Source organism: Ochotona curzoniae, unplaced genomic scaffold (assembly GCF_017591425.1).
Source record: "Ochotona curzoniae isolate NIBS_2020 unplaced genomic scaffold, NIBS_Ocur_1.0 contig_4895, whole genome shotgun sequence".
Classification (NCBI taxonomy): Eukaryota; Metazoa; Chordata; class Mammalia; order Lagomorpha; family Ochotonidae; genus Ochotona; species Ochotona curzoniae.
The window spans coordinates 1,385,501-1,403,290 of NW_024466413.1; the positions used below are offsets into that span (position 1 = coordinate 1,385,501).

At 45.2% G+C, this 17,790-nt stretch overlaps 1 protein-coding gene across 1 annotated transcript in view; it reads left to right on the top strand.

Annotated features, from left to right (window-relative positions):
* The window catches only part of FAM135B (family with sequence similarity 135 member B), a 178,557-nt gene that overhangs the window by 48,126 nt on the left and 112,641 nt on the right, over nucleotides 1-17,790 (top strand). The gene's annotated exons all lie outside the window — the stretch shown is intronic.

Below are 17,790 nucleotides of genomic sequence, written 5' to 3' on the forward strand. Positions count from 1 at the left end.
GGCTAAAGTCCCTGCCTTGCATGTGTCAGGGCTCCATATAGGCACCAGTTCATATTGCAGCTGCTCCACTTCCCACCCAGCTTCCTGCTTGTGGCCTGGGAAAGCAGTCAAGGATGGCCCTAAGTCTTGGGACCCTGCACCCATGTGGGAGACCTGGAAAAGGCTCCTGGCTCCTGACTTCAGATCGTCTTAGCTCCAGCCATTACGGCCTCTTGGCGGTGAAGCAGCAGACAGATTTTTCTCTCCATTCCCTTCTCTCTGTAACTTTAATTTTCCAATAAAAAGAAATAAACTCTTTAAAAAGGAGGAGGAGAAATACTTAGAGTAGTGGAGGGGACATAAGGCTATAGAAAGAAAGGGCAGCGGAAAATGCGTGAGCTGTGGGAGTGTTATGGACATCACATCCAGCAGAGATAAGAGGTCTGGTCAGAGCCAGGCTTTATGATTCATTTGGAGTTGGCAGCAGTATTAGTGTGAATGAAATCACATCCAATTGATATGCACGTTTAGCAATGCCGTTGCAATGATCTGCTTAGCTATACCTAAGAGGAGCAGGCTCCTCTGGCAGTGCCATCAGGGCAGACATACAGTTCCTGAGCAATCTGCGAACTCAGTCCTGTGGTCTACCAGGAGGAAAGGCACTGCTGAGAAGCTGCTTCTCTCCTGACTGTGGGCAAAGGAAGTGTCAAGAGTGGCCAGGTTGCCGTATTTCCAAGGCGCTCCCAGCATGCTCTTTCCTGACACTGGGAAGAGGTGGCTGCCACCACTTTCTGCCCCTTCTCCACCTGGGAGCATTAGGAAGGCTTACATTCCTCTTCTTGGCTCCCACACTTTGTTGCACCCCTCCCCAATCTTACCATCTACTTCAACTTCTAGAAGGTTGATGGGTTAAGTTTCAGTCCCATCTCAGTGCTGGTCCAAGTCCTGGCTGTTGTACTTCTAATCTCTCCTCCTGTTAATGCTTTCAAGAAAGCAGAGGAAAATGACCCTAGTGTTCAACCATGTGAGGGGAAGCGTAGGGAGTTCTTCCCCCCTGGCCCAGCCCTGGCCCAGCCCTGGCCCAGCCCTGGCCCTGTGGCCATTCGGGAAACGATCCAGTGGATGGGAACTCTCTCTAGGTTCTCCTCTGTTCTCTGTCATTCTCTCTTTCAAATAAAATAAGGCAATTCTTTAAAAGAAATCCACACCTATGCAATTAGAAAATGTAAGTGAAAGAATGGTATGCTTTATAAACATTCAGATGTTTTAAGTGAAAATGTGCCAGGATAGGAAATGGCACAATGAAAGTACCTAATGAGTTGTACGTACGCACAAGATCCTGGGATCCTGGGTGTGAGGGAGGGTCCAGTCCTCAACGTCAAGCCACAGGCCTGGGGAAGAGCCCTGAGCATTGGGAGGAAGCAACACCCCTCTTGGCAGCTGAAAGGCTCTGAGCCCTCCTGACAAGCTCTCTGCCTCTCCCTGCAACTCAGGGCAGCAAGTGCCATCAGCTGTGCCCACTGTGGCAGCCAGAAGACCCCTGGGCAGCCAGTGTCTTGTAACCTCCAGCGAGTGGCTTGCAGAACAGACAGTGCTATATAAAAGAAATAAAAATGTAAAATACTTCTTAAGATTGTGTGTGGGGGTGGGTGGTCAGGGGTGGTGTCTCAATCCCTCTTTCTTATGACTGAGGGGTAATCACAGTGAAGGTGCTAAGCATGCATGTTTTATGCCGTTCTGCTGTTACAACAGACATTGGCCGATGGTTAGCAGTGCATGCACAGGGGCTGTGCACATGGCATTATCATTTGTTCCTGGTTGCATTGCTTTTAGCCAGATACTGCTATACTAAAGCACCCAAAGCTCAGTACTTCGTAACAATGATTTTGATGTCCTTTGTTACCTCCAGCTGACTGGGTTTGACAGGGGTCGTGCATACACTACATGCAGCAGAGATGAGCTGCACTGGGGCATCTGAGACTGCTGGGTGGACCAGTAGGGAATGCCAAACTTCCGTCTCCACTGTGTTGTCAAAATTCTTTCAGTTCACCCAGGGTGTGTGGAAGATTCCAGGCCACTTAGGAGTGTGCAGATACTGGCACAAGTCACTCCTCCCATATTCTACCAGTCAAAACGAGTTACAAGGCCAGCCCAACTCCAGGGGGAGATGGACTCTGACCCTGCACAGGAAGCCTTATCTGCAGGGATGGGAAGAGCTTTGGCTGTCATTTTACAGACTGTCATCCGAGCTAATTTTCTATTCCCTGAGTGCATTTAAGAGGGAAAACATAAAAAACATATGTTTGGCAGCCAAATATGATACATTGATACAGAGCAAATGGCGGAGCGGGGGGGAACTCAAGAAAAATATGATGCTGTCTTTGGCATTCATAAGTAGAAAGTTCTGGCTAGAACAAATTATTGAATTGCCTGTTTTGTTCTACTCATGTCTTAAATGGAAATGGAGAGGCTTGCTGTACTTAGAGATACCTAAGTGCTCCAGGTTCAAATTCCATTTCCATTACAGCTTAGCTTCCTAAACTTAGAGAAGAGTTCCCCTTAGTTAATTTTTTAGGATCGTCATGTTTAAAACGAGCATGGTGGGTGACATGTGCCTCTCAGGAGTATGGCAAGGATCAGATGGATTATGCAGAGTTCGAAAGCTTCCTGACACTGCCGGAAGGCTCCTTGGAGCTCCATGCTAGGTTAGAAGCTTCTGGTTGTCTACGTAATGGCACTAACCCTGTGCTGATGCAGGGCTCCATGCCTGGGCACAAGAAGCTGCCTTCTGCCCTGGCAGGAGTTGACATCTTCTCTGATGGACCAAGGAAGGTCACACAGATCGTGTGATGACATCAGTTGACTCGAGACGAGCTGGCTTCACTGGGGAGGGTCTCTCCAGCGAGGAGATGGACTGACACTGGTCCCAGACACAACAGAAGGGTAGAAGAGTCCTGGCAGAGCTAAGAGAATAACCATTGTCATTGGAACCCACACAGAGCAAGGGCGTTTATGGGACAACGCAGGCTCTGGAGTAAGTACTGGTGAAGGTGGGGCCAACCCAAGATTCACAGCTGTGGCTGCATCACAGCAGGGCACACTTGCCATCCTAGGGGCTGATTTTGTCTCAAGAGCACAGCCAGATGCAGTGATGGCATAAACTCAGCACTGTCCAAAAACAAGGCATTGTGTCATATATTAAGGAACAGAATACTGTTTCATTTTCTAAATCTTAAGAAATCCAGTTCTATAATAGTGACAGTCTGTGGAAACATACTTTGATAGATCATTTAAGTGCAGGTTCCATTATCTTATTTTACAAGCTAGATGTTTACGACTAGATCCTGTGAACAATAATTCCTGATGTGCGTGACTCCTATGCCGTGTGCCTTCTTCTGCAGTGCTTCTTTGAAAGTGCTTTAGGGATGATTTCACTGGGATGCTATTGCCATGTTTTGATTTGAGCTAGCAGTGTGAGTGCAGCTCATTCAGTGGATGGGGGTAAACTTTGGCCTCACATTGGTCCAGGACAGTCCTGCTCTTAGATGTTCTAGAATACTCCACATACAGGAAAGGGCAGAAGATCATAAAGGAGTGGCAACTCTGTCAGACATGCTCTTAATTCCTGATGCATGGATGAAAGGAGCCTCTTGCGTGGATGTGGGAACACTGAGGGGGTGTTGCCTCAGTGTGGGGGAGAGAGTCAGCATGAATCTAAAGGCCACCAATCTGTCATTACTGAAGTAAATTACAGGTGGTTGTCAAATGACTCATTGAGTCGGGGACTTCCATTGGTTGTTTCAAAAAAACAGAAGAAAAAAGCCACCGTGACATCTTCCTGTCCCTAGTCAGCTATAGGAACATTCCACGAATCAGGACTTCTCCTCCGTACGAGGAATTTAAACCCCGCTAAGCTTCTGGCACAGCCTGAACCAGCATGAGCCCTCTGGCTAATAGCTTCTTTACCCAGGGAGTTGGAGGGTGTTCTGCTTGAAGCTCTTTGCCCAGTTTGTGGTGCAAGGTAAGATAGTAGATAGAGTCCACAGAGGCATCCCCCAGATAGTAGTGACCTAGAGAGAGGTCACAGCAGGGCGATATGATGTCATGAAAATGGAGGAACACTACAGGCTACGAAACTCAGCATTGGACAGGAGGCTGTTGATGGACTCAGTCTGACATTGAGATGAGAGCATGTGGGCAGGGGGCTTCAGCTGGGTCCGTTCCAAGCCTGTGAGCAGCAGAGTGCAGGTGCTGGTATACTGTCCTGGTTGAACATAGGGGCCTTACAGAGTGATGCAGAAGATGGAGGGATTTTCTCTGGAATTTTCCCATTCTTGCTGTATCCCTGTATACCCTTGGAGAATCAGGCCTATGCATACAAGTCATATATACTGGACTTAGGTTTGTCAGTCAAGAGTATGGTACATTATTGATTTTCTTTTTAAGATTTATTTATTTATTTATTTGAAAGTTGGAGTTATAGTGAGAGAGGAGGATAGAGAGATCCTCTATCTGTTTGAATTCCCCACATGGCCACAGCAGCCAGGAATGGGCCAGGCTGAAACCAAGAACTTCTACAGGGAGTTGGAAGGGCCCAAGCACTTGTGTCATCTGCTGCTGCTTTTCCAAGGCCGTTAGCAGGGAGCAGGATTGAAAGTGGAGTAGTCAGGACACAAACTGATGCCAGTTTATGATGGCAGCTACTGCAGGCAGTAGCTTGACTCATGAGGCCATAACACAAGGATACGGCATTTGTATCCAAGTCAGTGTTTATCCTGGATCTACAAACCCTTAGGATGCCTGTCACAAATCCAGAAGAAAGATACAGGAGTTAGATTTTCCAGTAAGGAAAATTGCGTGTAAGAAATTTTAACTTACCTGAAGGATGAGCTTACATTCTGTGGGTCTCGGGTGTGTACCTGTGAATTGTGTTATATTTACTTAACATTAGCTCTTTCCTCCCACCAAAATGGTGTGTTTCCTATCTGGAGATGTTGAGAGAGAGAGAGAGAGAGAAGAAGAAGGAGGAGGAGGAGGAGGAGATAAGAGAAAAACAAGGAGGAGATGGAGGAGATAAGAGAAGAGGGGGAGTCTTTCCCCTGAGGAAGCTGTTCATTAAGGCAGACTCGGGGAGGGGGCCCTTGCAGCATTTGAGGCTGTGGCTCACTGGGAGGCACAATCCAGGCACCTGCTTGCCTTTCCCTGTCAAAGCACAAGAAAAGATAGCACTGTAAATTGTGGAAAGGCATGGAAATTGTCATGATTAGTTTTAGTAATGTTTTGAGAGGGAATTTACATTTCCATTAAGTGGAGGCATTTAAGAGTTTCACCGTGTAAGGGTGGGGAAAAGACATTTTGCCTTCAAATGAATCTATTTAATTTTTTTTCAGGGTCGATTAAGTGCACCTAAATATCAAATGTGCCTGTTTTCATGAAGAATGCTAAGTAGGCAAACTATTCCCACTGCGAGCATCTAAGGAGCTGCTGGGGGCCCGAAAGGGCAGCTCAGGGCTCTGGGCTCCCTGGATGGACTCCCTGCTTTAACAGAGCACTTGGAGGAAGGGTTGTCAGGCTCTCTTCTTCCAGCCAAATCAAAACAATTGGCTCAGAACCAGTGAGGACCAGACTGAAAGCCTGAGCAGATCACAAGTCCCCTCTGGCAGTTGTCCAGGATCCTGCTGCCATTGGGTCAAGCCAGGTTGACACGGTCTTCTTGGCTCTGCAGCCTGTTTGGCTCCTGAAGGTCTGTTCATTTCCTATCATGTCCGGTGCGTCCTCCCTCTCTGCCTCTGCCCCTGCTTTTCTGGTATGGTGAACACCTTTCCCTCCCTTCCTTTCCTCCGACCCCGCTGACTCGCAGGAAGCCTGCATGCAGTGTGCAGGATCAGGCTGTCCAAGGGCAATATCCTGTCCCATTAGAATCAGTCATTCCTCCTGGGAGTTTCCTTCCAACAACCTGTACCGAGGCACTTGTACTCCCAGCCCTCCCCTCCTGCATGCCTGTGCTGTTTCTGATGGAACTATTCTGCATCCACACCCCAGCTCCTTGTGAGTAGGCTCTGAATGCATCTTATTGACACAGAGCTTGATGGAGCTGCCTTTGTAGAGACTGCGTGATTGAAACAGTGACTGTGGGGATTTGAGTACACCTGCTTTTCCAGGTGCCTGACTCCTGCTCCAGGTCATCCAGGTAAACCTCCTTTTGTACAGAAAGTGAGGGAGGTCCCCTGATACTTGAGTTCTCCTGGAGTGGACATTTCATTTTTTAAAAGATTTATTTATTTTTATTGGAAAGGCAGATTTACAGAAGGAGAGACAGAGATAAAGCTCTTCCATCTGCTAGCTCACTCCCCAAGTGGCTGCAATAGCCAAAGCTAAGCCAATCCAAAACCAGGAACCGGGAGCTTCCTCCAGGTCTCCCACACCTGTACAAGGTCCCAAGGCTTTGGGCCATTCTCTGCTGCTTCCCCATCCCACAAGCTGGGAGCTGGATGCGGAGTGGAGCAGCCAGGACATTAACTGGTGCCCATGTGGGATCCTGATGCTTGCAAGGCAAGGACTTCAGCCACTGAGCCATTGTGCCAGGCCCAAATGGACACTTCTTTACTAACATTTGCCTACCTATTAGGAAAGTTTCTGCTGTTGTCTGGGTCACTGCTTGTTCCTTGCTTAGGTAGCAGCATAAACAGTCTGGGCCTGTGTGAGGGAGCTTGCTTCTGTTCAGTATGGCTTGCTTCTGTTCAGTGTGAACCTGAAAGTAGATATATAGATAAATAGATGATGGATAGATAGATAGATACATAGATAGATAAAGAGCCCCTGGCGTGTGATTCCAGAGAACAAGAAAAGGTGCAAAGGGGTGTTCTTGTGGATGGGAGGAGCCCAGTGTCTGACTGAAGCACAGGTAGGGGAGCACTAGGACACCTGCTGGGCCTGGACCACCTCACCTCCTGGGCTAGGCTGTCTTTGCCTGTCAATGAGAATGAAAGCAGTGCTTTTCACTTGGTAATTGTGAGAACTAAGCCTAGGACTCTGTGGAGGCATACAGAAGGAGGCTGCACAGAAGGAGCCCTCAATCAAGGCTGTTTTTCGTTCCAGAAGCCAGGATCTGCATACATGGGGCAAGCTTTGTGGACCAACATGTTAGCCCAGATGGAGTTTGCTTATTCAGTGTTTGTGAGGGCCTCCTGGTGCTGGGCTGTAGTTTCAGTGCTCTCTGAGCCAGAATATACAGCAGGGAATCTTTCTACTCGCTTTTCAGCCAGGGTCTCGATATGGACTGGCAGGTGGGCAGTGAGAAGATTTTTGTAATATATAGTGAGTTTGTTCAGAGTCACTGGATCTTTTAAAAAATGAAAAGCATTTTTGGTTCCTGCTTAAGATCTCTCCCCAGAGCCCTGGCACCATGCTGCTCCCATGTTCTGCTTCCTGGAGGGGTGCCCGATGCCCGATGCCTGGCGCCTGGTGGTGATTTTTCCCTGTGTGTTTATTGAATTAGCGAATGAAAGATGAGACCACATCAGAGACAGTTTGGGCCAAAGAATGGGAAGGAAGCGAGGCTGAATTCTATGTAATTAACACAAAAGGATGCAACTGTCTGAGGAAAGCATCTCAATAGGAAAATGTGCTATTTTAGGTTCTCAGTACTTATTAAAAATACTGATTAATTTGAAAAAATCCTAAAAGAGTCCCCTGCCCCCAAAGACTAGGCAGCGAGTTTCTGTCTTAGAGACCTTTATGTGGGATCCTCTCTTCTGGAGCTTAACCCTCCTGGAATATGGTGATTCTTTGCCAACCTTGTCTGGTTGGTACGTTCAACACATCCCATTCTTTCTTTTCTCAAATGTGGCCTTCTCAGAGATGCATCTTTTAAAATTTTTAAGTGTCTTCTTATTTATTAGAAAGGAATATTCAGAGGGAGATAGAAAGAAGGAGGAGGCAAGGAGAGAGAGAGAGAGACAGAGAGAGACAGAGAGGGAGAAGAGATTTTCCATCTGCTATCTTCAATATATAAATCCCAAACTTCTTTCTGTTTTTGAATTCTTGTTTGCAATTAATGGAAAATGGACCATGGGAGAAACAAATGAAAATTAGAGTCAAAAATGTTTGGAAAGAAAAAATGGGGAGAATCATATATATATGACACAGAAAATGTTTTCATGCTTACAGGAATTATAAATATTTAATATGTTATATTTTATACCATCAGGGAAAGAGAAAGGTTTTAAGCTTTTTTATTTAAAGGTCAATTAGAGAGATAGAGTGAGAGGGCAAGAGAGACAAAGAGAGAGACTTCTTTAGGTCTTCCACCTGTGGTTCACACTCCAGCTGACCATAATGACTGGGACTGGGCTACATTAAAGCCATAATCTGGGAATTCCTTCTGCATCTCCCACGTGGGTGTCAAGGGCCCAAGTACTTGGGCCATCTTCTCCTTTCCTAAGTGCCTTAGCAGGAAGCTTGATGGGAAGTGGGGCAGCTGTTCTAACCAGTGCTCTGAATGGGATGCTGGTTTTGCAAGTGGCAGGTTCACCCTCGGACCCAAGTGTCAGTCCAGGCTTAATCGATCCTGATTTTAAATGTGTATGTAGGGCCCGGCGCGGTGGCGCAAGTGGTTAAAGGTCCTCGCCTTGCACGCCCGGGATCCCATATGGGCTCCGGTTCTAATCCCGGCAGCCCCGCTTCCCTTCCAGCTCCCTGCCTGTGGCCTGGGAAAGCAGTTGAGGACAGCCCAAGGCTTTGGGAACCTGCACCCGCGTGGGAGACCCGGAAGAGGCTCCTGGCTTCGGATCGGCATAGTATCGGCCCGTTGCGCTCACTTGGGGAGTGAATCATCGGATGGAAGATCTTCCTCTCTGTCTCTCCTCTCTGTATATCCGCCTTTCCAATGAAAAAATAATAAAAATAAATCTTTAAAAAAAAAATGTGTATGTAAATCAGAATAGCATCATTGACTTCTTTAGCAAGTATTGTATATTTTAAATATGTGTTGTGCTTTTAAAGTCACATTTATGTGTTTTATTGCTCTAGTGCCCATGCAAGGGTGAGTTGATATGTAGGGAAAAGCTCCATTGCCTAAAAATGATTCAGTTGATGTGAGCAAGAAGGGCCTGATGCAGGGGGTTCTGGGCAGAGCCCCTGGGGAGCTAACCAGTTCCAAGGGAGTCACTTGTAGACACAGAGTTGATGAAGGAAAAGATGAGCTTTCATTTGCAGGTAGAGTCTGTTTTTTTTATGAGAAGACAACCAAGACCTTCAGAGGCCCTGGGCACATCCACAGGTGGGCACATCCACAGGTGGGCACAAAGAGAGGGAGGAGGGTCAGCCCAAGTAAAGGGAATTTCAAAGAGAATGCTTCAGTCCATAGCACCAAAAGTTACATGGGGCTTTGATTCAGCCAAATGTTAGCAGCGTGTATCCTCAGGGTCTTTGAAATAAAACTTGTGGCGTTATCCCTGACACATGCCCTACACCAAGGCTGAACTACATTCTACTCAGCAAGCAGCCGCCTGTACTTGTTCCCAGACACCTGCTGATGTACTTAAGGTGCTGCTTCTCCTTGATCACTTTTTAGCACATCATCAAATCCCTCAGCTCAGTTCTGCCTCCCACTAGACATAGGCTTGGTCTGCCCTCCAGGTAAGTACAATTTTGTTTCCTTTCCCCCCACTCCCCACAAAATCTAATATTTCAGCGGAACCTTTGTCTTGGTCTCCATTCTCCTCTACCTCTTTGCCTCTAATCTTCCTTCTGAGCTCTGTCCACAGACTGCCAACCCAGGGAGTCTCCCCTGGCTTGATGAGCAGTCACCATCCTAAGTGTGGCTATATTTGTGTGGGAAATATCTGCTTCTTCCCGGACCCCATCCGACTGAAGGTCAAGGAAGGCAGGACTGCGTTTTCACTCTTCTTGGTTGTCAGTACCTGACTTGATGTCCACCTCTCAGGACCAACACCCAGGTGGCCTAGGTAGGAGGCTTTGTCGCTAGGCAAGTCGCTAGCCAAGGCAATGGCTGTGCCTCTCCCACTAGGCTGGACAGTGTACCAGGGTATGCTGGGATGCCATTGGCAGGAACCGTCCCCTTTGCATCCTTTCTTTAGTTGAGTTTCAGCTTCCCCCTTCTGAGACTTGTACGCTTGGGAACCTGGGTCAAAGAAATGAACAAGCGAAGGTAGGATGTAAGGACTGAATCAAGTGTGAGTGAGGTACTATCCTGCTGCTGTTTCCATTTCTAGGTAGTTTGCATCCATTTGGAGTAGATTCAGGAGGTCCTTACCTTGATGCCTGTGAATTAGGAACTAGAGAAAATAGTCCTGAATGGGAAATGCAGTAGTTTAAGGGCTGATAGGAATTTCAAGATGAAATGGAAGCTTGCAGACACCGAGTCATTACATTAATTTGCTGAGATTAGCAGCCAGTGGTAAAGCCGGTGCTTTAACTCAGGAAAATGAGACCCTGGCGACTTGCTCGGCATGCGCAGTATTTTCTTGTTTCCTGTGAGAGAGGCCTTCCGTTTCTTTGCAGTTACAGTAAGGCATTCATAAAACACTACTGGGATATTTCAGCAGGTTGGGTCATTTCAGGTTTATTCTAAACATGTTCCATTCATTGTGCTGGGAACTGGACCTTTTCAATTGTCTCTCAATTTTTTAAATTTAATATATTTATTGTGATTTATGTAACAAAAATCATTATATTAAACAATTAAACTTCAATATCATCTCTTGGGAATGATGATGCAATAAACAACCTTTGTTTCTTTTTCTAATTTTATTGATGTAAATTGTCAAATAGGGCTGTATTCACAGCCTACACATGATCATTTGAATAGATATGCTTTTGAAATGATCACAGTAATTAAGTTAGTCAACAGATCACCACTGCATGTGGCTCATGTGTGGGTGTCAAGAATACCTACTTAACAACTTCTTTTACTAAATTTCAAGTATAAAATATCATATTGTTTATTATACCCACTGTAACACTTATTAGAGCCTCAGAAACGATCGGCCCTGTTAACTGAAGTTTTCTACTCTTTGACCAACACCTTCCTGTCGTGCCTTCTCCTAGCTCCTGGGGGAAACAGCAGTGTGCTTTCAGAGTTTGACATGACTATGAGGTCATGATACTCAGCATGGTTCTACCTGCACAGTCCATCCACACTGTCATAAGTGCTGTCGCTGCTTGCTTTCGTGTGTCTGGATCCAATGCCGTTGTCATGATGCTGTGCTTTCTTTTTCCTTTAGTTTCTGTTCATCCATGGGCAGACACTTGGCTGTTTCTGTGTCTCGTCTGCTGTGAATAATATTGCAAGGTCATGAAGGTGCAGATACTTCTTCAAGAGTGATTTTATTTCCTCCGGATGTAAGTCCGGAGGTGGGATTGTTGTGTCGTGTGGTCCCTTAAATCTTTTAGGAACTTCCATTAATGGTCCTTAACTACTGGGGCAACTTGTGTGCCCATCAACAACGTGTGTGTTATTCTCCCACACGCTCAACCAACAGTTACCATTTGACTTTTTGATGTTACCTAACAGTGTGAGATTATATCTCATTTGGTTTTCTTTGTATTTCTTTGATAAACAGTGATGTTGACAAATTTTTCTTATACTTCTGGCACATTGTTATAAAGTATTTGGAAAAAATGTCCATGCAGGTCCTTTCCCAATGTTAAAATTGATAATCAACTGACTTGTTTTTGTTACTTGGTTATTCGCTTCATGAGTACTATATTGTTTTATGTTAATCTCCACTTAGAGATATGGCTTACAAATATTTTTTTAGGTTTCCTAGGCTGTTTCTTCATTGTTTTGTTTTTTTTGTTTCTTTTTCTTGCTCAAGTGTTTTAATTTGATGAATTTCACTTGTTTAGTTTTGCTTCATTGCCTGTGCTTTTAGAATCAAAAGTATGATTGCCCACACCAATGTCAAAGAACTTTTACAGATGTTTTCTTCTATATGGCTTAAGTTTTCAGTTTTTATATTTAAGTCTTTCATCCACTTAAGTTTGTTTTGTCCATAAAGTAAGTATTTGATTTCATTCTTTCACATGTGGAAATCCAGTTTTCCCACCCCATTTATTTACAGTCCTTTAGGCAATGCTGTTTAAAAAAACTGTTGGCCTAAATGTATGATTTGTTTTTTAACTCTTTTTTTCTGTTCCAAGGGGGCTCTGCAGCTTTTCATGACAGAATCATCCTTGTTGATTATTATAGCTCTATTTTGTATATTTGTATATTATAGCTTTTGTATATTTTGAAACCAGAGAGTGTGATGCTTTTTTTTTTTTCTTTTCACTCAAAATGTTCTTTGGATATTTAAGGTCTTTTGTTGTTCCATATGGATTTTGAGATTCTTTTTCTATTTCTGTGACAAAGGATATTGGAATTCTTATAGGAATTACTTTGAATCTGAATACATTAATTCTTCCGACCATGAAGATAGGGTGTTTCTCAGTTATCTTGCTTTCAGTTTCTTACATCACTATGCGATAGTTTTAGTATACAGGTCATTTCCTCCTTAGTTAAATTCATTCCTGATTTTTTATCATTTTCACAGTTACTATAAATGAGGTTGCCTTACTGGCTCATTTTTCAGGTAGTTTTCCTTCAGTGGATGCAAACACAATTAAGTGCTGCACGTTGATTTTGCATTCTGAATCATAAATAGTGATTTGCTTCCATTCTAAGAGTCTGTTCTGCGCATCCTTGATGTACCCTTAGAGATTGTCCTGTCATAAGGTGGTGTCAGCTGCAGATGTACATTTTACCTGTTCCGACGTGGATGTGCTTTGTTCTTTTCACTTCCCTACTTATAACTCAGACTTTCAATCCTGTGTTCAACTGAAGCGGTAGGAGTTTGCTTCCTTGTCTTCTCTTGATTTTAGAAGTGCTTTGCACTTTCACCACTGAGATTCACGTTAGCCTGGGCTTTATTATATGTCACGGCCATCGGCATGTTTGGGGATGCTCCTTTTGCCTCTCCTGTTGTGAAGCTGGTTATCATGAAAGGATGTTTAATTTCCCCAAGTGCTTTGTGTGCGTCAACCGGGCTGGTCACTCGGTTTTCTTCCTTTTTGCATTCATGTAGTGCCTCACATTTACAGATGTGTGTATGAAGAATCCTCCATGGCAAATCCTATTTGATCATGGTTTATGACCACTTTATTGTGCTGGTAGATCAGCTTTGTTGGTGTTTTATGAGACACTTTTACATCTGTGGTCATTGAGGTTTTTGGTCTGTAATTTTCTTCTCTGGCTTTGCCATCTGAGTAATGCTGGACTTGTAAGGAGAGTTTGGAATACTTCAGTTTTACGGAGGAGCTGCTTCTTCTTTAAATACTTGTGTGATAGAAATTTTATGCCTATGTCCTATTTGTCTTTGGCCCTAGAAAAGCTTTCCATTAGTCAAATGAATATGCTTGCACCTGACCTTTTGGAACCCAGTATTTCACCAAGACATGCCATTTTCCCAGTCTAATTATAGCCACCATGATGCAGCCACTTTTCAGGCAGGCTGTTTGTTCAAACCCAGATCATTGTCAGAAGGTTTTGTGTGTGGTGTTTTTAGAAAGTTGCAAGTAGCAAAGAGCTTGTATTTAATGAATCCTTCAGACCCTGAGAGCAGATACTACTGTCTGGAGGTACAGAAAGCCCAGGGGACAGGCCCCTGTTGTGAGCCACCCACCTACGGCAGGCAGCAGGGCAGTGGTGAGTGGCCAGTGGAGAGGCACAGTCCTGGTGGCTCGTGATGCGCAGGTGTCCCTTGGCCTGGATTTGGGTTCCATGGGAGGTCTTAGACAAGCCACTTTCCCTCTCTCAGCCCCTGCCGGCTATCCGAGTTGCCAGTGGTGTTTGCTTCTGGTTTTTCAGTTCATTTCCACACCCTTTAAATTTTATTTTTAAAGATTTATTTATTTTTACTGGAAAGGCAGATATACAGAGAGGAGATACAGAGAGAAAGAGCCTCCATCTGCTGATTCACTCTCCAAGTGGCCACAACAGCTGGAGCTGAGCTGATCCAAAGCCAGGAGCCAGGAGCCTCCTCTGGGTTTCCCACGTAGGTGCAGGGCCCCAAGGCTTTGGGCCATCCTTAACTACTTTCTCAGGCCACAAGCAGGGAGCTGGATGGGAAGTGAAGCATCCGGGACACAAAATGGCACCCAAATGGGATCCCGGCAAGTGCAAGGCAAGGACTTTATCCACTAGTCTACTGCGCTGGCCCCCATCCCCATACCTTTACAACCAGATCTCTGTGCTAGGTTCCTCTGTTATTGAAGCAGAGAAGTTTCTGTGTGCTTGCCAGCCAGTACTACAATTTAAAAAAGTCATCAGGAGTATAAATCAGCAAACGTAAGTCATGGCAAAGCAACTTTCCAAAAGCATCTTTTATGTGACTTCTGCACTTGAAATCTGAAAAAAGAGAAAAAAAAACACCAATTTTCAAGGACAGAAGAAGTCCTGAGTTGGATGGGATTGCTGCCATCAGAGACTGAAGGATTCAGGATGGAGTGTCTCTCTCTTATTACTTTTCTGCCCCTGGACTGCAAGCTGTCATGTGTCTCCCTGTTGAGGACCACTTAGTGGATCGTACCCTAACACTTTTTAGCACATCCTGGAGCATCTCATGTGCTTCGCCATGTGTGTGTCCTGTGGTGTTTTGTGTTAGATCTTCTTCCTAAGACCCTAAACATTGTCCAGCTCCTTGTGCAATGGCCTTGAAGGCCCGGGTTACGCACACACCTCTGGGTGTGCTGGGCTGGAGTGTGCATGTTCTGTAATCACTCCATGCGAGGGTGAGAAAAGGACCTTTCTGGCACTCGGGGAAGCTGTCTGAGTCACTGCAGGAGACTGGGATGGACAGGAACACGGGAGATGATGCAATATGAGGGTGCTTGCCAAGAACTCCTTTTCCCAAAAGCACAAACTCCAACTGTACATGTTAAACAGAGTTGGGCAATGCTGTACAGGTTCATAGTCCTAAGAGGTGCAAAAACAAGTTTATTCTCCTGCATTTCAGGGGCCCCTAAGTAGGTGTCACCAAGCTGGAGTCAATATTTGGAAGGATCTAGGGCCAAAGCTGCTTTAGGTCAAAGAAGATAGAACTGGAGTGCAAGCCTGAGAATAGCTCAGGAATATTTGTTGAACCAGTGAATGGACAGTCCATTAATCAGTGAACATGCTACCACCAACAGGCAGATGAGATAAAAAGATAAGGCAGAAGATGAGGAAAATGATGCACTTATTCATAGACTGTTCTTCCTGCCCAGTGGAATTTCATGGCAACCGCCACATGTAAACTGTCGGCAAGGGCCTGCCGTTGGAGAACTGATATCCAGGTTGCGTCATACAGTTAAAAAAGCCCTAGTGTTTTCCGCTGAGCTGATTCTATTGTCAGAAATTAAATGAAAAGGAGAGAGGATTTGTTCCACAGGGACAGAGATTGTGTGACCACGTCAATGGGCAGTAAGTATTCACAGGAGAACCACTGTGGCCGTGGTCATGAGACAGCTGCCAGGAGGGTGTGCAGAAGCCAAAGCAGCGAGGCAGGGATGGCTTTGCTTTCAGAGGGGACTGGCACCCAGCCTCTACAGGCAAGCATTGTAACAAGGGAACTGCTGTGTATCACAGACCTATGTCATGGTCAAAATCCTGCATGTGTCTCCAAATCTCCGTAAGGTAGAAGGTCTTTGATATCTGTTATAGCAGATGTTCTGAGGAGGCATTACTGATTGGCTGGTTGTTTCTGAGGGATTTTCTCTCTTTCTTTCTTCTTGCAAGATATGTGTTTGCTTAAAGGAATCAGCGTGTGCCCTTTTTGCTTTCTGTCTTTGCTGGTGGTCAGCAGGCACCTGGTCAGCAAGGCTGTCCCAGCACAGGTGTTGCCTACCTCTTTGACCTCAGCCTGCCATGCCAAGTGCCAGCTCGGTGGACTTGGTTGCCACTTCCTCACAATGTCCCCTCCCTCTGATCTGTGTGTCTTGTTCCCTTTGCTCTTTGCTCTGCTCCCCCAGGTGCCTGGCCTTCAGGTCTGTCTTGATGTGGTATTCATCTAGAAGGAAGTTCCTGGTCCTGGGCCTTCCTTTCTTGACTTAGCATAGAGAACATCAGAGATCCAATGTCACACTTGCTTCTTGTGTGTCTCCTTTTCTCTTCCTGGCTAGGTTTATACTTTGTAAGATACAGATTCACGACATCAACACCTTTGTGCAGCTCAGTTGGGACACTTGACCTGCGTCCCCTGATCACTTGCAACAGTCAGCACGCAGTGATGATATGTTCCCTGAAAGAGCCTCAGCGTACATGAGAGATGACAGTGGAAGGCAGAACAACAAGAGCCCTCGGGGATCTACTTTCCTGTGAATTTTGCTTTGTTATCACTTTTGGCTACATGAATAACAGATATGTTATTTTGATGATTTCATGACGTCACTAATTGTGTCACTTACATGACCTATGACAAAATACTCCATCAGTATATTCTGGGTGAGGTTAAGGGTACCTAGGACCACCACCCAAATCCTCATCCCAAAGAAATGATCACTAACTTGTTGGAATATGTTCTCTACTTTTCTGTGTTAACAAAATCTGTTCATATGCACCATTGGGGACAGAAGTGTATTCCAGCCAGCTTGCGCAGCCCACGAGGGCTGGTTGTGCCCAGTGCTTCCTACCTAGGGACATCACCCAGAAGTTTGAGACTGGCCGCGGGAGGGTTTGTTTATGGGGGAATCAGGAGATACTAGGTATCAGGTGTGGTGTTGGAAAGGAGGTTCATCTGCACTAAGGTGCCTCTGATTTGAGGACTCTTACAAAAGGTGATGACTCAGTACACACTCCTGCCCTTTGCACAAAGGAGTGAAGAGCTTCTAAAGGGCCGATACAGAGATGCAAAGGGCAGTCAGTCACAGGACTGCAGATTTGATTGTTTTTAAAGTCTGCCAAACTCTACTGAAGCGTATCAACTTAAACTCCCTCCAGGAGTTTATGAAAATATCAATTTCCTCAACCCAATCTAGAAAGGTAAAATGTAGCGTGTTTTAATTGGCATTTCCCTGATTGCTAAGGAGATTATATCTTTTTGTGCTCATTGACTATTTTTGTTCATCATCTGTGTATTCCCCATTTACATCTTTGGCATCTTTCTCTTTGAATAATTTGCTTCTTAGTTCTGTAACTGCAAAATGCATTTTTTTTGGTAGTGATTCTTTGATATATCAAGTTGACAACATGCAGCTTGTACTTTATTCTTAACTTCATTTTTTAAAGTCATACAGATATTTCAAACTTTTTAAAGTAAGCATTTTTTTCCCTTTTGGAGATAGCTTTTTCTGGTTACACAAATACTCTTTCCAAAACCCAGTGCTGTAACTGACCTTATTTCTCGTGGACCTGAAGAAACGGGAGAGTAGTGAAATCAGGACTTGCCTGGCTTCAGGGTCATGGTATGTTTGACTTTGGTGTCATGGTGCACTTGAGACACTTGCTGTCACTTGACACACACTCAGGGCTCACTCCGACTGACCCCAGCAGCTCCAGTGAATCAGCCCGTCCAGTGTCTCCACCTCGTAACTGGACACATTGCATCCACATTGACATTGCCTCTGGGAGTCTTTTAGCCTCGCAAGATGGCTTCCTTGGGAAAGACTTAAAAATGACACCAGACCAACTCCCTCCCCCATTTATTTTACCTCTGAGTCATGAGCAGCAGTGCCTTCTTTGTTTCAACGAATTCAGAATATACTATGCTTATCCAAGTTTGTTAGCCTCTACTGTTGTTACTTACTAGGGAGTGAAACGTGCTCTGGATTCCT